Source organism: Pseudophryne corroboree, chromosome 6 (genome assembly GCF_028390025.1).
Source record: "Pseudophryne corroboree isolate aPseCor3 chromosome 6, aPseCor3.hap2, whole genome shotgun sequence".
Lineage (NCBI taxonomy): Eukaryota > Metazoa > Chordata > Amphibia > Anura > Myobatrachidae > Pseudophryne > Pseudophryne corroboree.
Genome location: NC_086449.1, coordinates 561,282,006 through 561,305,868, shown reverse-complemented (window position 1 = coordinate 561,305,868; position 23,863 = coordinate 561,282,006). Strand labels below are relative to the sequence as shown.

The 23,863-nt window shown below is 46.4% G+C and overlaps 1 long non-coding RNA gene across 1 annotated transcript in view; it reads left to right on the top strand.

The window, feature by feature from the left end:
• Positions 1 to 23,863, top strand: part of LOC134935448 (uncharacterized) — a 67,608-nt gene that overhangs the window by 9,732 nt on the left and 34,013 nt on the right. Inside the window, exon 2 of the long non-coding RNA XR_010180150.1 lies at positions 5,638 to 5,734. This is a non-coding gene — a long non-coding RNA (uncharacterized LOC134935448). The remainder of the gene's footprint in view (positions 1 to 5,637; positions 5,735 to 23,863) is intronic.

Genomic DNA, 23,863 nt, shown 5'->3' with positions numbered 1-23,863 from the left:
CTTCCAGAGAAGGTGATACGCTGTCCAGCAACTGCTCTCTTGATCTCGCTTTTATGAGGAGATCATCCAAGTATGTGATAATAGTGACACCTTGCTTCCGCAGGAGCACCATCATATCCGCCATTACCTTGGTGAAATTGGTAATGACAATCCCGTACCGCAATTCTGAGGTACGCCTGATGAGGTGGATAAATGGGGACACGAAGGTATGCATCCCTTATGTCCCGATTCATTTCAGGCATGCAATGACCGCTCTTAGCGATTCCATCTTGAACCTGAACCTTTTCAAGTATATGTTCAGGGATTTTAATTCAATATGGGTCTAACCGAACCGTCTGGTTTCGGGATTACAACATGGTCGAATAATAACACCCTCTTGTTGAAGGAGGGGACCCTTGACCACCACCTGTTAAAGATACAATTTGTGAATTGCAGTTAACACTGGCTCCCTCTCTTGGTGGGAAGCCCGCCGGGTCCTCGGTGAGGGGGCATCTTCTCACAGTCCAGCCTGTATCCCTGCGATACAATTTCTATTGCCCAGGGATCTAACAAGGAGTGAACCCACTTGTGGCTGAACTTACGAAGGCGTGTCCCCACCGGGCCTAGCTCCGCCTGTGGAGCCCCAGGGACATGCGGTGGATTTTTGTAGAGGCCAGGGAGGACTTCTGTTCCTGGGGACTAGCTGTGTTGTACAGCTTCTTTCCTCTGCCCCCGGCTCTGACAAGAAAGGACGCACCTCAGACTTTCTTGTTTCTTTATTCGAAAAGCTGCATTTAATAATGTCGTGCTTTCCTAGGCTGTGCAGGAATATAAGGCAAAATATCAGAATTACCAGCTATAACTGTGGAGACCAGGCCCGAGAACCTTTCTCCACACAATCCTCAGCCTTCCATATGCCTCTTAAGTCGGCATCATCTGTCCAATGTATATTCTACAGGACACGTCAAGCAGAAATCAACATAGCTTTTGTCTCTAGGACCCAGTATACTCATGTCCCTTTGGGCATGCTTTATAATTATATATCTATCACTTAAGACAGCATCTTAAAATATTTATATGCATACTAGGGTCTCAATCTCTGCTGATAAGGTACCTGTCCACGCTGCCACAGCGCTATAAACCCATGCCGACACAATCGCCGGTCTGGGTAGTATACTAGAATGTGCACGCTATCTGCAGGATCCCTGAGAATAGCTAGTGCAAACAGGACACCCAAGGGGAAGATTCTCAACACATCCTGGCCCTAGTGGGGAAAGGATACAGCCTGAGAATTCTCTTGTGGGAAGCTGCCGTCTCTTGTCTGGAGATTCCCGCTCTTTTTCCTCATGAGAGGAGGGAAATTTACCTCAGCATTCTTCCCCTTAACATGTGTACTCTCGTGTCAGGGACAGATGAGTCATCAGTGATATGCAAATCATCTTTTATTCCAATAATCATATATTGAATATCTTTTAGCCCTCTTGGCTGTAAATTTGCATTATCGTAGGCGACAGTGGAGTTAAACTCCGTGTCGATACTTTGTTATTTTGGATAGTGAACATAGAGAGACTCTGAAGGACTCTGTGACATAGGGACAGACCAGGGTAGATTTCCTTTCTGTTCCCTAACCTTTTGTGCAATAATTTTACCTCAGCACTTACACATATCCAAACAGGTGTCGGCGTTGCTGACGGAGACACCCTCCCACACACTTATCCGCTCTATCACCTCCTTAGAGGAGCCTTTTACCTCAGACATGTCGACACGCGTACCGATACACCACACACACAGGGGATGCTCTATTTGAAGACAGTTCCCTCACCAGGCCCTTTAGAGAGACAGAAAGAGAGTATGCCAGCACACACCACAGCGCTATATAATACAGGGATGTACACTATACTGAGTGATTTTTCCCCTATAGCAGCTTATATACACAGCTTTGCGCCTAAATTTGTGCCCCCCCCTCTCTTTTTTACCCTTTGTGTACCAGGATACTGCAGGGGAGAGCCTGGGGAGCTTCCTTCCAGCTGAGCTGTGAAGAGAAAATGGCGCCGGTGTGCTGAGGAAGAAGGCCCGGCCCCCTCAGCGGCGGGCTTCTGTCCTTTTATGTACTTTAATGGCGGGGGTTAATGCACATATACAGTTTATCAGACTGTATTATGTGCTTTTCGCCAAGTAAGGTAATCTAATTGCTGCCCAGGGCGCCCCCCCCCAGCGCCCTGCACCCATCAGTGACCGGAGTGTGTGGTGTGCTAAGGGAGCAATGGCGCACAGCTGCAGTGCTGTGCGCTACCTTAATGAAGACCGGAGTCTTCAGCCGCCGATTTTCAACTTCTCTTCGTTCTTCTGGCTCTGCAAGTGGGACGGCGGCGCGGCCTCCGGGACCGGACGACCGAGGACTGGGCCTGTGTTCGATCCCTCTGGAGCTAATGGTGTCCAGTAGCCTTAGAAGCCCAAGCTAGCTGCAAGCAGGTAGGTTCGCTTCTCTCCCCTCAGTCCCACGTAGCAGTGAGTCTGTTGCCAGCAGATCTCACTGAAAATAAAAAACCTAACAAATACTTTCTTTTCTAGGAAGCTCAGGAGAGCCCCTAGGGTGCATCCAGCTCTGGCCGGGCACAGATACTAACTGAGGTCTGGAGGAGGGGCATAGAGGGAGGAGCCAGTGCACACCAGATATAGTACCTAATCTTTCTTTTAAGAGTGCCCAGTCTCCTGCGGAGTCCATCTATACCCCATGGTCCTTACGGAGTACCCAGCATCCACTAGGACGTCAGAGAAAGTACCTATAATCTTGGTTAATGTTTACCAATCATTAACAAATAAAAAAGGAATCCAGCTTCAAGCCATTGTGACTCACCATGTAAGCTGGTCAAGAAGACCTCATATAGGCTGTCCGTATGTCTTGGTGCAGCCACTCCAGGATATACCAGTCCTTTTAAACTATCACAGGGATCTACAGGAGGATGGCAGCTATTTAGCGCCAGCAAAGTACACCATAAGACCTGAGGGAAACAACCAGCTTGGGAGACTCCAGTGGAGCCGAAGTCCCATAAGATTTCCTTTACTTTCTGCCATATACGTCACAATTTAATATTTCCACATGACCTCTGATTTGTTTGCATGGACTGGTGCAGAAAATAACATCAGTATTTATACTATATCGATAACTCTCTCTTATGATATGAAATCTACTATCTTCTAAGATGATGAACTAATACGATCCCCATTTGGTTTATACACTAACTTGAAGGGCCTGATGCATAAGACACACTACTCATAGTGGAGTTACTGTATCGGCATCTCATGTGATATAACTATTCATCGCAAAAATTATTCATTAGTAACCAGTGGCTATTAATATCTGGTTAGGCTAAAATAAGCAAAAAAATGTATGTTGACATTTTGGTATGCCATGTAATATTACATATAATATTAAATAGACCTACACAGCTAATTGGTTGCAGGTGCCCTCCACTTATGATTATTTTGTATTCAGTACTCCACGTATAATTAACAGCCTTTTGCAGCAGTTTTTTGTCCCATCTATAAAAAAAAATATTCCTTTATATAGTAATCCACCAAGATCCTGTGAGATTTGCTGCTTCAGTTTAAAATATTTTCCCAGATTCTCAAAGGCAATATTGGATATCTAAAAGATTGGAAATAGAATAAAGCCCCGTAATGAAACATGTAGCCGTGTGCTCTGTGTTTGGGGCCAGTTGTGAGCTAGTCGCAGCTTGCGGCCCAGAGGCCAATCGATTGAATTTCATTAACTGTCTGTGTTACTGCAGAGGCCATAATATAAAGAACTTTGTAGTCCATGCAATTGTAGTATGAAATGGTCAATATTAAGGCAAAGTGGACCTTTGTGTGTACTAAATTTAAGAAACCCCTGTGAATGATTAATGGATCGTAGATATTTACAGTAAGCCACTATATTCAATAAATGTTAAGAATGAAACAATATATGTCTGGCGTCTCAACAGGTGAGTGTCACATTACAATGATAGGTCATTGGATCGTAGATAATTGTAATATTTAAATGTACTCAATAAATGGTGGATGTAATACAAGACATATGTAGCACCTCAACAACTCAGTGGCCTGTTGCAATAAAAATAGTAAGAACACACAAAACTGTGTGTTGATGGGTAATCTCTGACGAATGCCTGTGTAACAAGTCCAATGAGAGAGTCTCGGACCGCGGTGTCCTGCTGGCTTGTAATATAATGTCCGTGCACTATTGTTGCAGCTGTCTTAAATTTATTTCACATTTTCTAACAATCTGCATTGCACGAAGGCCCACTTTGCCTTACTATTGACCATTTCATACTACAATTGCACGCAAGAAGCTAGCGCAGCACAGGGTGGAGATGGAGCGTTGCGGGGGCGGAGCCGGCCAAACAGGGGGCTGTGTGGCACGAACGGGGGCATGATCACGGCGGCTGCGTGACGTCACACGAAGCCGCCGTGATCTGGAACATGGCGGCGGGCCTCTTGCGGGCGCAGCTAAGCTGAACCCGCAGGAGGCATCCCTAATTCCTGCGATGAAGCAGAAATTGCGATGCGATCCCCAGCATGCGATCCAAAGGATTGCTAATTAGCAGAATTTGCAATCCTTACTGAATTAGGCCCTTTATCCATTATCTAGACCAGTGGTTCTCAAACTGTGTGCCGTGGCACCCTGGGGTTCCTCGGGACACTTGCAGGGGTGCTTTGGATTGGTGGTCCAGGACCAATTTAAATTATTTATGGTCAATGAAATAGGCAAAACCAGTGCTGGTGGCTTTCAATCATAACATATGTGGACAAACAGAAGCAAATCTTGTCCCTCACCACACAACTGAAACTAAGGATGACAGATAAACACAATTTACTTAATTTAATATTTGTTTTAAAATTTCTCAATAAGAAACCTATGGCCTAGGGGTGTCGTGAAAATTTTTTTCTGATTCTCTAGGGTGCCATGATTCAAAAAAAGTTTGAGAACCGCTGGTCTAGACTGATGGGCCCTCATTCCGAGTTGTTCGCTCGCTAGCTGCTTTTAGCAGCATTGCAAATGCTAGGCCGCCGCCCTCTGGGAGTGTATCTTAATTGCGAACGAAAGATTAGCAGTTCTGCTATTAAATATTTCCCTGCAGTTTCTGAGTAGCTCCAGACCTACTCCTAGATTGCGATCACCTCAGTCCGTTTAGTTCCTGGTTTGACGTCACAAACACGCCCTGCGTTCGGCCAGCCACTCTCCCGTTTCTCCAGCCACTCCTGCGTTTTAGCCTGACAGTTAACACCCAGAAGCACCCACTTCCTGTCAATCACTCACCGATCAGCAGAGCGACTGAAAAGCGTCGCTCGGCCCTGTGTAAAATTGCATAGTTTAGTGTGAAAGTACTTAGCGCGTGCGCCCATACGCATGCGCAGAATCACCCATTTTTAGCCTGATCGCTATTCTGCTAAAAACGGCAGCGAGCGAACAACTCGGAATGACCACCACGGTATGGACTTCTTGCATTAGGATTTTTTCATCTGATATTTATATAGCTACATTCCTTCTCAATCAGTGCCGCTTGTTTAATGCTACAGAGTACCGCTGCACAAGGAAAACTATCATGTAACTGATTGATGATACAGTGTATCTGTTTTTCTAATCACTATTACAAGGGTAACCACAGAGATGACGTCACCTTCCCACATCGGCCTGACTGACAATGTGCAGTGAACACAATGTGCTCCATAATGGTGGCTGCTTCCTATAAAGGTAAGATGCATTTTGTTTTATGTATGCTAATAAGGGTGCTGAAATGGTGAAGTTAATGGTGCTTTGAGTCCTTACTTTTTGTCCAGAGTGCCGCCACCCCACCACTGTGTATATACATAATATAAAATAATATAATATAATCTATTATTATGAAAACATGCTGAGAATATTTTTTATTTTTATTTTTTTGCTGTTTTGGAATTAACTCTGATGCAAAAATCACTAATTTCTCAGTGGTGGTTAGTGAGAAAAAGACACAAAGTTTTGCTTTGTTCACTTTATTGTGAACAAAATTTTATTGGGTATAGTTTATTGGCTGTGACGAGAAGTAACCAGTGTTTTTAGAAAATTCAAGGGGGTATTCAATTGTTTGAAAAGTCAGTTGGGTGTCTGTTTTTTTCCTATCTAATAGACAGGGAAAAAACAGACACCCAACCGACTTTTCAAACATTTGAATTCCCTCCAAAGTCTTCTAATAAAAATTTGCTTATATAAATGTTCAACTGTGATCAGCACAAAAAGTGTAAAAATAGACTCAGCACATTGGGGGTAATTCCGAGTTGATCGCAGCATCAAATTTGTTAGCAGTTGGTTAAAACCATGTGCACTGCAGGGGGGACAGATATAACATGTGCAGAGAGAGTTAGATTTGGGTGGGTTATTTTGTTTCTGTGCAGGGTAAATACTGGCTGCTTTATTTTTACACTGCAATTTAGATTTCAGTTTGAACACACCCCACCCAAATCTAACTCTCTCTGCACATGTTAAATCTGCCTCCCCTGCAGTGCACATGGTTTTGCCCAACTGCTAACAAATTTGCTGCTGCGATCAACCCCCATGGTGAGAAAAACCTCAGTAGGGGTTAATAATAGTTTATATGCAGGGTCTTTGCAACGCCAAATGTCAGCTGAGGGAGTTTCTCCTCAATACTTCTCTCCTTTTCCTCCTCACTAGTACATAGCGCGCCTCAGAGAAATACTGGTAAAGTTATATTGTGATTGCATAATTCACTGACCATTAATGTCAGGGAATGGTTCAGGAGAGTTTGAGAAACAAGAAACCATATATCCCTCCCTGATACTTCCCCAGATTCTGTCTCCTGAGGTGTGCTCATCTTGCCCTATGACAGAAAAAATGTTGATCCTTCATATCAGAATTGTCCAAACTCAGCCATTATAGTCCACATTTTAGACCAAGGACCTTATTCAGCATCAGTTGCAGTTTTCTTATTTATCAAAACTGCAACTGCTTGCGATCGCATGTTGGGGGCCTCCCAGTACAAGGCAAGTCCGCTCAGCATGCAAATGCCCACCAGTGATGCAATCGCAATTAAATTGCGAATGCATTGCTGAATTAGGGATGCCCCCTGCATGCGCAGCCTGGCTGTGAAGGCATGTGTAGGATGTCCATGTTTTCCGTGTAATGTTACGCGGCCACCCCAAAAATGGCTCCGGACTGCCCCTGTTTTCACCAACCTGACCCCGCAATGCTGTATCGCAGTCTCCGACCGCCCCGCGCAAGCTTCTGCCTGTCAATCAGACAGAGGCATTCACTTTAGTGAGATGCGATCACATGCGCAGTGTGGCTCCTGTGCGTTCGCGCTGTGCACAAAACCGTCAGTATGTGATCACAACTAAATGAGGGTTTGAAGTACAAATTAAGTTACCTGTGCTCATAGCATGGATACCCTTAAAACCTGGATGATAATGGCTGAGCTTGGGAAACTGCTTTATATAATGACTGTTGCATTTTGAATTAGTGGTCATTCATTATTTCTTTCAAGTGATGTTTAATAAGCTATTAGAGCCATGGCATTCCTCTAAACACCTTAAAAGCAATATTGGAACATAGGTGGTCATTCTGACCCGTTCGCACGCAGCGGTTCTTTGCTGCGGTGTGAATGGGTTGGAAATGCGCGTGCGCGGTGGATGCATTGCGCACGCGCGTCATTGCCTGGCGACAATTGTCGTGGGCAACGATGCCGCCAGTGAGAAATGTGATCGCAGCGGCGATCACAAGAAGACGGACAGGCGGGAGGCGTTCTGGGGCGGATACTCACCGTTTTCCAGGGGTGGTGAGTCCAATGCAGGCGGATCCAGGCTTTTGGAGGGCGGATGTCTGACGTCGGGACCGGGACCTTCATCGCTGGATCCGTCACACTGGGTGAGTAACTGCAGCCCTGGTCTTGTTTTACTTAAAACTTTTTTAGCATAGCAGGGCTGCACAAGCGTTCGCAGTCCTGCTATGCTATAATACACTCACCCGTAGGCTGCGTCAGGTTGATCGCACGAGCAGCAAAAAGTTGAAACGTGCGATCAACTCGGAATGACCTACATAATAAGCCCAACCATCAATTTCTCGTTGCACCCATTTCATGCTAACCCAAACATGCCAACGTTAATGTGTAGCCACACCCACTTTCTGACAGGCAATCCATGGTTTGGATGTGGAAAACTCCAGTCAGAATGGGGGTGTTGGAAGGCATAACTGAATCCATTGAAATAAACCAATTTCTCAGCACATTTAGCATTATTAACAAGCTACTAAAATCTTATTTATAGATTTATGGAACAGTGGGACAGATGTATTAACCTAGAGAAGGGATAAAGCAGTGTGATAAGTGGAAGGTGATAATGCACCAGCCAATCATTACGGATTTGAAAAATGACAGTTAGGAGCCGATTGGCTGGTGCGTTCTCACCTTGCGCTTATCACTGTTTTATCACTTCTTTATCCCTTCTCCAGGCTTAATACTTCTCCCCCCCATTGTCCCTTTTAGGAATTTTTACCCGATTATTATTATCATGCAATATCATTGAATAAAACAGAATACATCAAGGGACCATTTGTTTTGTTCAGCAGGACAAGCTTTACAAAACATACACTGTAGGTAATATTGTAGGACCTATATATATTTCTGGCGTGCCTTAATCCTGTAGACCGGCTAGTAGTGTTTTATACATATCTACAATACTTAAAACAAAGAAATTGTTGAAATAGAGGCCCCGATTCATGTTTGTAAGTAAAGTAAAAAAATAAAATAAAAAAAAAGCAAGTAACTTTGTGTCTGGAACTAACCATGTTGCCATGCAAGGGAAGCAAATACATTTATATTGTCTCTGCATGGTAAGTACTGTCTGGTTTTGCATGTAGCCCACAAATGTTAGGCAGCTTTATTTTTAAACTGCAGTTTGAACATACCCCACCCAAATCTAAATCTCTTTGCCAGTGGCGTAAGTTCGTCACAGTCGCCCGGAGGCAAGATAAATATTGGTGCCCCCCTATTTCCTATATTAAGATAAATATATGTATGTATGTATGTATGTATGTATGTATGTATGTGTGTGTGTATATGGAGTGTTCTGAAAAAAATATATATACTGTATTTATACATTTAATTGTCTTTTATTTTAAATCACACATTTCTTAGCAGTCATACCCAGTATTAGAACTCATGACCTGTTACACTAACAGCAGACACTTTACTGATGGAACTATTTGCTGCTGTAGAGGAAGCATGAGAATTCTAACTATATGAAGTTACGTGTAATTGTCAGAGATGTATCTTCATGTAGTTAGAATTCTCATATTTCCTATACAGGAGCAAACAGCTTCATCAGTAATGTGTCTGCTTCCAGTGTAATAGGTTGTGGTTTCTAATCCTGGGTGTGACCCTTGTAAAATGTGTTTATTTAGTATAATAAAGAGGGTGTGATTTGTAAGGTTCAGGGACCAGTGAGGAAGTCGGCCACTAAAAAGACAGCTATCAATTAACCTAATTCAATGGTGTCACAGAATGGGAGAAGAGGTGCCCCCCTTCAGAGCAGGAGCCCGGCGGCAGATGACTCTGTTGCCTCACAGAGCTCTGCCTCTGCTCTTTGCACATGTTACATCTGCCCCACCTGCAGTGCAACATGGGATTGCCCAGTTGCTTGCTTTTTGCTTTACGTACAGACATGAATTAGGCCCAAAGTCAATAACATGAATATTGATCCCAAATGCATTGAACATCACTATTGCATCAGAAGAGTATTCCACGGTTTAGGAGGCTATGACAGATCTGCGTATATGGACTTCCTCTTCTTGCTGTAGAGGTCACAGAAGGTTGGAAAGTGTTCCTCCACCCAAAAAGTCAAAGTGATGATTGTTTTACTTTTGCATACTTCCTCTTCTTTTCTTTTGCCATTATCTATCCACCCGTGTTTTGTTGCTGTAAAAGTGGTTTATTTTTTTGACCAAAGATAACCTTTAAAATTAATGTTCATGTAATTTTAAGAAAATATTGTTACAGAGGACACACTGTACGTTTCTTTGTTGGTACTGAAAGAGATGCAAAAGTATCTGAGATACCTTAATACAATAAATCAAACAATAAAAGGGTATGGGTCGTTGGGTCGACTCATCTTAGGTCGACAGTCATTAGGCCGACCACTGAAGGTCGACATGGGAGTTAGGTCGACATGTACTAGGTCGACAGGTGAAAAGGTCGACATGAGTTTTTGGACTCTTTTTTGTGTAGTTTTCGTCATAAAGTGACGGGGAACCCCAATTAGTGCACCGTGTCCTCTCACATGACTCGCTTCGCTCGCCATGCTTCGGGCAAGGTTACTGTTCCAATCGTAGTCCACGTGGATCGTCAAGTATGGGAAAAAACTAATGTCGACATTTCGACCTGTCGACCTAACACATGTCGACCTATTGACCATGTCAACCTAATGCATGTAGACCTTCAGTGGTCGACCTAATGCCTGTCGACCTAAGCTGTGTCGATCTAACAACCGTATTCCACAATAAAATATGACTCACACTCACATAAGGTGAGGCAATCCATCCATAAACCTCATTGCAGCTTCCATTCAGCAGACAGCATATCTAAATCTATGAAATAACTGATGCCAACAACAAATTTGCAAGAATGGAATGGCATGTTGGAGATAAGGGATTTTGACTACTTTGCGCTTGTCTTGGTTCAACACATGAAAACTGGCTTTGGGATATGGTTGGGGCTTCTTTAGTTTCTGCTATTACATACCCTCCAACTGTACCTTTTTTGGCTGGTACAGTACCGTTTCTGTACTGGTCAAAAAGGTCCTTGTACCGGTTTTCAGTGTCTCCCATTACAATGGGAGCGCCACTTAGCCATGCCCCGTTTACCTGTGACCATGATCTTTGTCCAATTTTGTACCGGTTTTCAGCTGGGCAGTGTTGGAGGGTATGCTATTATTGCATTAAGCAGCCCATGTAAATTGCACCCAACCAAAAAGATTTGCAGTTATTTACTAGAACGAATTGTTCCATAGCAATCGCCTCACAGCAGATTTCACCAGAAGGATTTAATAGAGGAAATACATAACATCGGAAAACACATCTGAAGACCATTAATGGGCAAATCAATTAAACCCTTCAGAACCTCACACGTTAGTACGCTGCTGGATATTAGGGCAGGAAAACCTTTCTTGATTTTGTACATGAGAGCAAAATTCATGTGAGATTTTTCTACTGAAATATGCACGACTACACATCACGCACGTTTCCCACAGAACCTCACGGGTAATTGTATCCACCTCTAGAAGTTGGTTCTTGACATCCAGGTATTGTTAAATACTGTGGGGCTGACGCTAAGTTGTTATTAAACTGGATGTACACTGCTTAAAAAAAAAGTTATAGGAAATAATGTGTATTTCTCATACGTCCTAGAAGATGCTGGGGTCCACTTCATGACCATGGGGGTATAGACAGGATCAGCAGGAGACATTTTCATTGGGTGTGAACTGGCTCCTCCCTCTATGCCCCTCCTCCAGACCTCAGTTGTAGAAATGTGCCCAGGTCGACTGGATGCACTCTGATGAGCTCTACTGAGTTTCTCTGAAAAGACTTATGTTAGTTTTTTTATTTTCAGGGAGATCTGCTGGCATCAGACTCCCTGCTTCGTGGGACTGAGGCGGCAGAAGTAGGAACCAACTTCCTAAAGAGTTTCATGGCTCTGCTTCTGGCTGACAGGACACCATTAGCTCCTGAAGGGAACTGAACGCTAGCCGTGCCTAGATGCTCACTCCCACAGAACACCGTCACCCCCCTCACAGAGCCAGAAGTCAGAAGACAGGTGAGTGTTAGAAGACAGATCTTCAATCAAGAAAGTGATGGCTAAAGGTACCGTGCGGCTGGCGGGAGTGCAGCGTGCCATGTTGCCCACACATACACAGGCCCACAGGGTGCGGGGCGCGGGGGGGCACCCTGGGCAGCATGAAACCTATGGAAACTGGCATAAATAAAGGGCATAAGTTGCTGAGGCACAGTCCTACCCCCGCCAGTATAAAAAATTACCTCATAAAAGCTGAGGAGAAACACACCATTGAAGAGTGGAGCTTCCTCCTCAGTCAGCCAGTACACTGCTCAGCGCCATTTTCTCTCCTCAGGCTGCAGAGACAACACTGGTCCTCCTCCACTACTGACAGTGGGGGCCACAGTGAATTTGGTGCTATATAATTGTGTGATTAACATTATAAAAGCACTGAATGTCAGTGGGCATTTTGTGTTCAAAGACATTGTATTACTGGCGCTGGGTTGTGAACTGGCAAATCCCATCTGTGTCCCTCTGACAGATTTTACTGTGGGTCTGTCCCCTATAAATCCCGGAGTGTCTTTGGTGTGGTTCTGCACGTGTGTGACATGTCTGTGGCAGGGAACTCTGTGGAGACATGTTAGGGACACAGAGGTGTAATATGACACCAAGAGCCTGACTGGGTGAAAGGTTACATGATAGTGTGAATCATATCAGTAAGAGGTTGGACTGAATCTAATACAGAAAATGAAAATAATCTGTTGAAGATGTGATTTTTAATAGTTCTGCCTTTCAGCCACAGGGACCTTTCTGAGTCACATACAAATTTGCACAAGTAGTACAAACTGATACCGACACGGACTCTGATTCCTGTGTCGACACTAGTGATTCCAGTGCAATAGGTCCTAAGTTAGCAAAAAAGCATTCAAAACATGTTTTAGCTATAAAGGAGGTGTTAGAAGTTACGAAGCCCCCTCTTTAACCACAAGGAGAGGGTTTACTTTAGTAAAGAAGTAATGTAATTTTCCCTCCATCTCATGAGTTGAACAGTCTGTTGGAGGGAGTCTGATTTAACCTGAAATTTCAGATTCCCAAAAGGAATCCAGGCAGCTTACCTTTCTCCAAAATGGTGGGAGTCACCCCGCATTTTAGACAGGACCCTGTCATAAAAGAGAAAAGGTGTTTCTCCCTGCGCCTGGAATGGCTTCACTTAAGGAGCCGACAGACCGCAAGTGAGTGAGGTGATTTATTGATGTGACCAATGGGACACTACTCAGGCCTACCATTGTCTGTGAGTGGGTGAGTAGTGCTATTGAAAAGTGGTCAGAAAACTTGTCATTAGACATTGACACAATAGATGGAGACGAGATACTCCTAACGTTAGGTCATATCAAAGACGCTGCTGCGTACGTACTAGAATCCATGAAATATATTGGTTTCTTGGGATCAAGAACCGCTACCATGGCAGTATCGGCTCGGAGGGCATTGTAGATTTGTCAGTGGAATGCTGATGTAGATTCCAAAATAAAATATGGAGGCTCTGCCGTATAAAGGTGAGGCCTTGTTTGGTGATGGGCTGGATGCGTTAGTCTCGGCGGCTACTGCAGGTAAATCGACATTCTTGCCTTATGCTCCTACACAGGCAAAAAAAAAACACATCACTCTCACATACAGTCCTTTCGGCCCAACAAATACAAAAAGGCCAAAGGTCTCCCGTTTTTTTGCAGGTAGGGGAAGGGGAAAAGGAAAGAAATCTGCAGCGTCTCCCGGATCGCAGGAGCAGAAGTCCACCCCTGCTTCTGCCAAATCTGCAGCATAACGCTGGGGCTCCCTTGCGGGAGTCTGCTCGGGTGGGAGCACGTCTGAAACTTTTCAGCCAAATCTGGATTCAATCTGGCCTGGACCAATGGGTCTTACAAATAGTGTCCCATGGGTACAAACTAGAGTTTTAAGACGTCCCCCCATGCCGATTTTTCAAATCGACCTTGCCAGCTTCTCTTCCGGGAAGAGAGGCAGTAACAACGGCAATTCAAAAATTATGTCAGGATCAGGTCATTGTCCTGGTACCCTTGGCACAGTAAGGAGAAGGTTTTTTTTATTCAAGCCTCTTCGTAGTTCCGAAGCCGGACGGCTCGGTCAGACCGATTTTAAACCTGAAAAATCTAAATCTCTACCTGAAAAGGTTCAAGTTCAAGATGGAATCCCTGAGGGTAGTGATATCCAGTCTGGAAGAGGGGGACTTCATGGTGTCAGTAGACATAAAAGATGCTTACTTGCATGTTCCCATTTATCCTCCTCACCAAGCTTATCTGAGATTCGCAGTACAGGATTGCCATTACCAGTTTCAGACGTTGCCGTTCAGATTCTCCACGGCACCGAGGGTATTCACCAAGGTGATGGCGGAGATGATGGTCCTCCTTCGTTAAAAAGGAGTCAATATAATTCCTTATCTGGACGATCTCCTGATAAAAACGAGATCCAGGGAACAGTTGGTGCGGAACATCGCACTCTCCCTGTCAATACTCCAGCAATACGGTTGGATCATGAATTTTCCAAGTTGGAACCGACAAGATTGTCCTTTTTAGGGATGATTCTGGACACAGAAGTACGGAGAGTATTTCTTCCAGTGGAAAAGGCTCTGGAAATCCAGAAAATGGTCAAACAAATATTGAAACCAGCAAGCGTGTCGATCCATCAATGCATTCGGTTGTTGGAGAAAATTGTAGCGGCCTACGAGGCCATACAGTTTGGCCGATTTCATGCCAGAGTATTCCAGTGGGACCTATTGGACAAGTGGTCCGGATGCCACCTACACATACACCGGAAAATAATCCTGTCCCCCAAAGCCAGGATTTCGTTCCTGTGGTGGCTACACAGTTCTCACCTACTAGAGCAGTGATTTTCAACCTTTTTAAACTCGTGGCACACTGATCAAGATTTTAAAATTGCCAAGGCACACCATCAGTTTTTTTTCCACACATAGCCTGCTCCCCCCAGTAATGCCACACACAGCCTGCCCCCCCCCCAGTAATTCCCCACATAGCCTGCCCCCCCAGTAATTCCATACATAGCCTGCTCCCCCAGTAATGCCACACACAGCCTGCCCCCCCAGTAATTCCATACAAAGCCTGTCCCCCCAGTAATGCCACACACAGCCTGCCCCCCCCCAGTAATTCCCCACATAGCCTGCCCCCCCAGTAATGCCACACACAGCCTGCCCCCCCAGTAATTCCCCACATAGCCTGCCCCCCCAGTAATGCCACACACAGCCTGCCCCCCCCAGTAATGCCACACACAGCCTGCCCCCCCCCAGTAATTCCATACAAAGCCTGCCCCCCCAGTAATTCCCCACATAGCCTGCCCCCCAGTAATGCCACACACAGCCTGCCCCCCCAGTAATGCCACACACAGCCTGCCCTCCCCAGTAATTCCATACAAAGCCTGCCCCCCCAGTAATTCCCCACATAGCCTGCCACCCCCAGTAATTCCATACATAAATAAAAACATGATTATTTGAATTTAACCTGTGGCTGTATAAAAGCTCTCCCGCTCAGCCTGTGGCGCGAGCAGTGAGGACTGAGGAGCGCTGAGAAGGAATGGAGACTCCGGAGTCCTGCAGCACGGAGCAGCAGTGGGCGGGCGGCAAGGCTACGTGGCGTGTGAGACCTATGAGTCACGCACGTCACCATAGGTCATGGGCCGGCTTGCGGAAGAGGACAGCGCTGCCCGAGACAGCTAGTGAAAGCGGCGGTAGCCGGCAGGTACCTCTGACAGGCGACGGCATCTCTGGTGGGTGGTGGCAGCGGGCATGTCTGGTGGGCAGCGGCACACTTGGAAACCGCTCACGGCACACTAGTGTGCCGCGGCACAGCGGTTGAAAAACACTGTACGAGAGGGACGCAGGTTTGGGATTCACGACTGGGTCCTAATAACCACGGATGCAAGTCTCCGAGGCTGGAGATCTGTCACACAGGGGGAAAGCTTCCAAGGAAAATGGTCAAGTCAGTAAGCCTGCCTTCACATAAACGTTCTGGAATTGAGAGCCATTTACAACGGCCTTCTACAAGCGGTGCATCTTCTTCAAGATCCCGTGCAGATCCAGTCGGACAATGTAACAGCAGTCGCGTACATAAACAGGCAAGGCGGAACGAAAAGCAGAGCGGCAATGGCAGAGATGACAAGGATTCTCCTCTAGGTAGAAAGACAGGTTAGAGCTCTGTCAGCAATTTTCATTCCGGTAGTGGACAACTGGGAAGAAGACTTCCTCAGCAGACACGATCTCCATCCAGGAGAGTGGGGCCTCCACCAAGAAGTCTTTGCAGAGGTGACGAGTCTTTGGGGAGTTCCTCAAGTAGACATGATGGCATCTCGTCTAAACAAGAAGCTTCAGATATATTGTTCCAGGTCGAGAGACCCTCAAGCAATAGCAGTGGATACACTGGTGACCCAGTGGGTGTTTCGGTCGGTATATGTTTCCCTCCACTTCCACTGATTCCAAAAGTTCTCAAAATAATAATAAGAACAATGGTTTGAGCAATCTTCATTGCCCCAGACTGGCCAAGGAGGGCTTGGTATCCAGATCTTCAGGAGTTGCTCATAGAAGATCCTCGGCCTCTTCCTCCTCGAGAGAACCTACTACAGCAGGGGCCGTGTGTGTATCAAGACTTACCGCGGCTACGTTTGACGGCATGGCTGTTGAGCATCGGATCCTAGCCCGAAAGGGTATTCCCAAGGAAGTCATCCCTACTCTTATTCAGGCCAGGATAGGAGTAACGTCTAAACATTACCACGGAAGAGTTGAGTTGGGACGTTTTCTCCATTTTCTGCAGGCTGGTGTGGATGCGGGCCTTAGATTGGGGTCAATCAAGGTCCAGATTTCGGCCTTATAAGTTTTCTTTCAAAAACAATTGGCCTTCTTTCCAGAAGTTCAGACGTTCGTGAAAGGGGTTCTGCACATCCAGCCTCCATTTGTGCCTCCAGTGGCACCATGGGACCTTAATGTGGTGTTGCAGTTCCTTCAGTCGGGTTGGTTTGAGCCTCTACAAAAAATAGAGTTGAAGTTTCTCACTTGGAAAGTGGTGATGCTTTTGGCGTTGGCATCTGCAAGGCCATAAGAGCCCTTACCTGATATTACATGAAGATAGGGTAGAGTTGAGAACTCGTCAACATTTTCTTCCTAAGGTGGTTTCCTCTTTCCACATAAACCAACCTATTGTGGTGCCAGTTGCTACTGACACGTTCGCTGAGTCAAAGTCTCTAGATGTGGTTAGAACTTTGAAGATTTATGTTGCTAGAACAGCTCGAATACGGAAAACAGAGGTTTTGTTTGTCCTGTATGCTCCCAACAAGATTGGGTGTCCTGCTTCCAAGCAGACTATTGCACGCTGGATCAGAGATATGATTCAGCAAGCTCATTCTACGGCTGGATTGCCGTTACCGATGTCGGGGAAGGCCCATTCTACTAGGAAGGTGGGCTCCTCCTGGGCGGCTGCCCGGGGGGGTCTCGGCATTACAACTTTGCCAAGCAGCTACTTGGTCAGGGTCAAACACATTTGCAAAATTCTACAAGTTTGACACCTTGGCCGATGAGGACCTCAAGTTTGGTCAATCGGTGCTGCAGGGTCATCCGCACTTTCCCGCCCGTACTGGAGCTTTGGTATAAACCCCATGGTCATGAAGTGGACCCCAGCATCCTCTAGGACGTATGAGAAAATAGAATTTTGATAACCTACCAGTAAATCCTTTTCTCCTAGTCCGTAGAGGATGCTGGGCGCCCGTCCCAGTGCGTACTTTACCTGCAGTTTAGTTATTACAGTTACACAAATTGTGTTATCTTGGTTCAGCATGTTGCTGCAATTAGTTCATGCCTATTGGCGTGTGTTATGTTGAATGCCATGTGTGCGGCATGGTTGAGGGTGTGAGTTGGTAGACATCTCACCACTAGTTAAGTAATTCCTTTCCTCAAAATGTCAGTCTCCCTGGGCACAGTTCCTACAACTGAGGTCTGGAGGAAGGGCATAGAGGGAGGAGCCAGTTCACACCCAATGAAAAGTCTTTAGAGAGCCCATGTCTCCTGCAGATCCCGTCTATACCCCCATGGTCATGAAGTGGACTCCAGCATCCTCTACGGACTAGGAGAAAAGGATTTACCGGTAGGTTATCAAAATCCTATTATTTGTCCATATGCTGAGGTGAACATAAAAGATTAATGCGTGCAATAGGCAAAAGGTATGCTAGTAGTTATCTTTGTCAGTGAGTTCTTGCACATATTGTCACAACTGAGGGCCTGAACTGACGGGAGGCAGCCTCAGTTGTAGGGGCTGAGATGTAACGGAACCTGGGAGGTTGTATCAGACCCCTAGACATGTAAGTAACATGTAGAAGAAATGCCCGAAGGCGTGAACACGACAACCAGGGTAAAAGTCAATGATGTTTATTTATGACAAACTCCGTAACACAGCAGCAGTAAAAGAAAACATAAAAATCAGCAGAGGATAAATACAATTCCTGGGTTCTACAGGGTGGCAAGGGCCACAGGGCTCTGGTAGTGTGAGATAGTTCTTATAATCTTCTAGTTGGAAAGTCCTTACCAGGCCCGACTGTAGCAATGGAGATAGCCCAGGATCGTACCAGCTGGTGTTCCAGGAAAAGCTGGGCTGCTGTGAATAAAACGGCTGCTGTGGGTACTGGCTGGAACCAGACTGATGTTGGCACGGAGTGGATACTGGCTGGAACCAGTTAAATGATAAATGTAGCTTGAGAGCGATGAAATATGAAGTGATGTTTGGAGCTTGAAAGCGGTGAAATAATAATGCCGGTGATAAATGATAATCTATAGAAAAGGGTACCGGCACTTTAAGAAGAGCTGATCTCTGCTGGAAGCTGATTGCTGTAAGCAGGTGGATCTGTAGCTGGAAGCAGATGAATCCAAATGGATAGGAGAGTCAGGCTACACCGCAGGTGGAATGCTGGTGCGGGTCTCTTTAGTGGAGGTTTGGAGATAGGTGTCACGATCCGGGTATCTGGACGCCATTACTTACCCTTCAGATGCCTCCTAAGGCTGGCTCAGCGTTCCAGGACCGGATCCCGCTGTTCCTGAGTATCCACATGCAGAATGTCAGAGTGGTGATTTCATCAGCCGCGGCCTCCGCTGTGCCCGCGTGGTTAAATGTGCGCTTGTCAGTCTGGCGTCTCCAGTCTCCTGTGGCCGGCGTCGCCATTACTGTTTCAATTCTCACATGGATTACAAACCAAACTTCCCTTCAAGTGTCTGCATGGGCGCAGCCATCTTGGATTTTGTCATCTGAGCATTTCCACCAATCTGCTGTCTGTATTGTTGATTTGCATAATTGCCTAGCCAACCCCTTCCTTGCTGCAGGTATAAGTAAGCTGTGCCTGAGCAAGGAAGGCGTCAGTGCTTTGGTTGTCTAACCTAGTTCCAGTTTGTCTCTCTCCTGTGGTTGTCTTCCAGGTTCCAGCTCCTGTCTCCAGACTTCTGCTATAGAGACCCGCACCAGCATTCCATCTGCGGTGTAGCCTGACTCTCCGATCCATTCTGGACTCACCTGTTTCCAGCTACAACAATCACCTGCTTCCAGCCCAGCTTCCAGCAGTGTACAGCTTCTCTTAAAGGGCCGGTGTCCTTTCTGCAGTTTACCACTCTCCACCGGTATTATTATTTCACCGCTCTCAAACAATCACCTGCTTCCAGCCCAGCTTCCAGCAGTGTATAGCTTCTCTTAAAGGGCCGGTGTCCTTTTCTGCAGTTTACCACTCTCCACCGGTATTATTATTTCACCGCTCTCAAACTCCAAACTTCATTATTATTTCATCGCTCTCAAGTTCGTTTATTATTTAACTGGTTCCAGCCAGTATCCACTCCGTACCAACAACAGTCTGGTTCCAGCCAGTATCCACAGCAGCCGTTTTACCTTCAGCAGCCCAGCCTTTCCTGGAACATCAGCTGGTACGATCCTGGGTTCTCTCCATTGCTACAGTCAGGCCTGGTAAGGACTTTCCAACTAGAAGATTATAAGAACTGTCTCACACTACCAGTGCCTGTGGCCCTTGCCACCCTGTAGTACCCAGGAATTGTATTTATCCTCTGTTGACTTTTATGTTTCATTTTACTGCTGCTGTGTTACGGAGTTTGTCATAATAAACATCATTGACTTTTATCCTGGTTGTCGTGGTCACGCCTTCGGGCAGTTATTCTACATGTTACTTACATGTCTAGGGGTCTGATACAACCTCCCAGGTTCCGTTACATCTCAGCCCCTACAACTGAGGCTGCCTCCCGTCAGCTCAGGCCCTCAGTTGTGACAGTAAGCACTGACCTAATGAATCCAGCCGGAGACCAGGATCAAGCGGCCAGGCCGATGCAAGAACTGGCAGCCCGACTTGAACATCAGGAGGCTGCACAGGGCCACATCATCCGCTGTCTCCAGGATCTCTCTACACGGCTGGATGGGATTCAAACGACCCTCCGTGGACCTGGCACGTCCGGTGCGTCCACTACAGTAACACCAGCTGTAACCCCACCCACCTTACCCATTTCCAGTCCACATCTTCATCTTCCAACGCCAGCAAAATTTGATGGATCTCCAAGGTTCTGCAGGGGATTTCTCAATCAATGTGAAATCCACTTTGAGCTTCTACCTGGCAATTTCTTCAGTGACCGTACCAAAATTGCCTATATCATCTCCCTTCTCAGTGGCTCAGCCCTTGACTGGGCATCACCTTTATGGGAGAAGTCTGATCCCCTGCTATCCTCCTATACTGACTTTGTAGCTACATTCAGGCGCATCTTCGACGAGCCAGGCCGGATAACATCTGCTTCATCTGAGATTCTCCGTTTACGCCAGGGAACACGTACTGTGGGACAGTATCTTATACAGTTTAAAATCCTGGCATCCGAACTGGCATGGAACGACGAGGCCCTGTATGCTGCATTCTGGCATGGCTTATCAGAACGCATCAAGGATGAGTTAGCTACCAGAGACTTGCCCTCTAAGTTGGATGAGCTAATTTCTCTTTGCACGAAGGTTGATCTACGTTTCAGAGAGAGAGCAACCGAGCGAGGAAGATCATCTACTCCTAAATCTTCTGCTCCTCCTCCTCGTCAACCATCTCCATCCAAGGATGAGCCTATGCAAATTAGTCGTTCCCGTCTATCTCCCGCTGAGCGCCGAAGACGTCTCTCTGAGTCTCTCTGTCTCTACTGTGCAGCTCCGTCGCACACTATCAATGCCTGTCCCAAACGTCCGGGAAACTCCAGATCCTAGCTCGCCAAGGAGAGGGCCGGCTAGGAGTAATGATCTCCTCTCCATCTCCTCATGACTGTAACCTCCCAGTGTCGCTCCAAATTGCTCAACGTTACAGGAACGTCATTGCCCTCCTTGATTCCGGAGCAGCTGGGAATTTCATAACCGAAGCTTATGTTAAACGGTGGTCCCTACCCACCGAGAGACTGTCCTCGTCCATCTCTTTGACTGCCGTGGATGGCAGCAAGATTTTTGACGCAGTCATTTCCTTAAGGACTCTTCCAGTTCGTCTGAGAGTGGGAGTTCTTCATTTTGAGTATATTTCTTTTTTAGTGATTCCAAGAGCCACACATCCAGTGGTTTTAGGCCTTCCATGGCTCCGTCTCCACAACCCATCAATTGACTGGACGACTACGCAAATACTGGCATGGGGTCCCTCCTGTGCTGAGACTTGTTTAGCCAAAGTTCTTCCTGTTTGTTCTTCCTTCCCCAGGTCATCTGATGTTCCGCCTCCTCCATATCAAGACTTCACGGACGTGTTCAGTAAAGCCTCTGCTGATATCCTTCCTCCTCATAGAGAATGGGACTGCCCAATCGACCTCATTCCAGGGAAGGTTCCACCGCGAGGCCGAACTTATCCGTTGTCTCTGCCTGAGACACACTCCATGGAAGAGTACATCAAAGAGAACCTGGCGAAGGGTTTCATCCGACCATCTTCTTCTCCAGCCGGCGCGGGCTTCTTCTTCGTTAAGAAGAAAGACGGTGGTCTGCGTCCGTGCATCGACTACAGAGGTCTGAACGACATTACCGTCAAGAACCGATACCCTTTACCCCTGATTACCGAGCTCTTTGATAGAGTTAGTGGTGCAACTATTTTCACAAAGCTGGACTTGAGGGGTGCCTACAATCTCATCCGAATCCGTGAGGGTGACGAGTGGAAGACCGCCTTTAACACCCGTGACGGACATTATGAGTACCTCGTCATGCCCTTCGGATTGAGCAACGCTCCAGCAGTCTTCCAGCACTTCGTGAATGAGATTTTCAGGGACATCTTGTACCGCCATGTCGTGGTTTATCTAGACGACATCCTCATCTTTGCTAATAATCTCGAAGATCATCGTTTCTGGGTAAAAGAGGTTCTTTCCCGTCTCCGTGTCAATCACCTCTATTGTAAATTGGAGAAGTGTGTGTTTGAAGTGAAAACCATTCCGTTTCTAGGTTACATTGTGTCCGGTTCCGGACTAGAGATGGATCCTGAGAAACTCCAAGCAATCCAGAATTGGCCTATACCCTTAAGCCTCAAAGGGGTCCAGAGGTTCTTAGGGTTCGCCAATTATTATAGAAAATTTATATGAGACTTTTCCACCATCGTGGCGCCTATCACTGCATTAACCAAGAAAGGTGCTAATCCGTCCAAGTGGTCCGAGGAAGCTACACAGGCCTTTCACCTTCTGAAGCAACGGTTCATCTCTGCACCAGTTCTGAAACAGCCCGACACCGACTCTCCTTTTATCTTAGAGGTAGATGCCTCCTCCGTTGGAGTAGGAGCAGTGTTATCCCAGAGGGCCAAAGATGGACATCTACATCCTTGCAGTTTCTTCTCCCGGAAGTTCTCCCCAGCTGAGCGCAACTATGCCATTGGCGATCAGGAGTTGCTAGCCATCAAGCTCGCTCTGGAGGAGTGGAGATACCTGTTGGAGGGAGCTTCCCACTCAATCACCATACTTACCGACCACAAAAATCTTTTATATCTCAAAGGCGCACAATGTCTGAATCCTCGTCAGGCCAGATGGGCACTTTTCTTCTCTAGGTTTGACTTTAAACTCCAGTTCTGTCCGGGTTCTCAGAATCGTAAGGCCGATGCCCTTTCCCGCTCATGGGAGCAAGAAAATGAGTCCGAGTCTGCAGACAAGCATCCTATTATTAATCCGTTGGCATTCTCCACGGTAGGGATGGACTCTACGCCTCCACCAGGGAAAAGTTTTGTTAAGCCAGTTCTAAGGAAGAAGCTCATGCATTGGGCCCATGCTTCCCGTTTTGCTGGACATACAGGCATTCAGAAAACCCTTGAATTTATTTCTAGGTCCTACTGGTGGCCAACTCTGAAGAAGGACGTTATGGAATTTATTGCCTCCTGCCCAAAGTGTGCCCAACACAAAGTCTCCCGCAAGTCGCCTGCGGGGCAACTGGTTCCATTATCTGTTCCCCGTCGACCTTGGACCCATTTGTCGATGGACTTTGTTTCCGATCTACCTATCTGCAACAAGTTTAATACCATCTGGGTGGTAGTTGACCGGTTCACCAAGATGGCACATTTCATCCCTCTCACCGGTCTTCCGTCAGCTTCCAAGTTGGCTCAAGTGTTTATACAAGAGATCTTCCGACTTCACGGTCTTCCTGAAGAGATCATCTCGGATCGTGGAGTACAATTTGTAGCCAAATTTTGGCGAAGTTTGTGTCAAGCCCTCCAAGTCAAGTTAAAGTTTTCCACGGCTTACCATCCTCAGACCAATGGTCAAACCGAGAGGGTGAATCAGGACTTGGAGGCCTTCCTCCGTATATATGTGTCTTCCTCTCAAGATGACTGGGTTCAACTCCTTCCTTGGGCCGAGTTCAGCCACAACAATCAATACCATTCCTCATCTTCTTCTACACCATTCTTCATTAATTATGGATTCCACCCTAAAGTCCCAGAATTCCAACCGCTTCCCGCAACTTCTGTTCCAGCAGTGGATGTTACCTTGCGTCAGTTTTCAAATAACTGGAGGAACGTCCGCGCAGCCCTGCTTAAAGCCTCATTCAGGT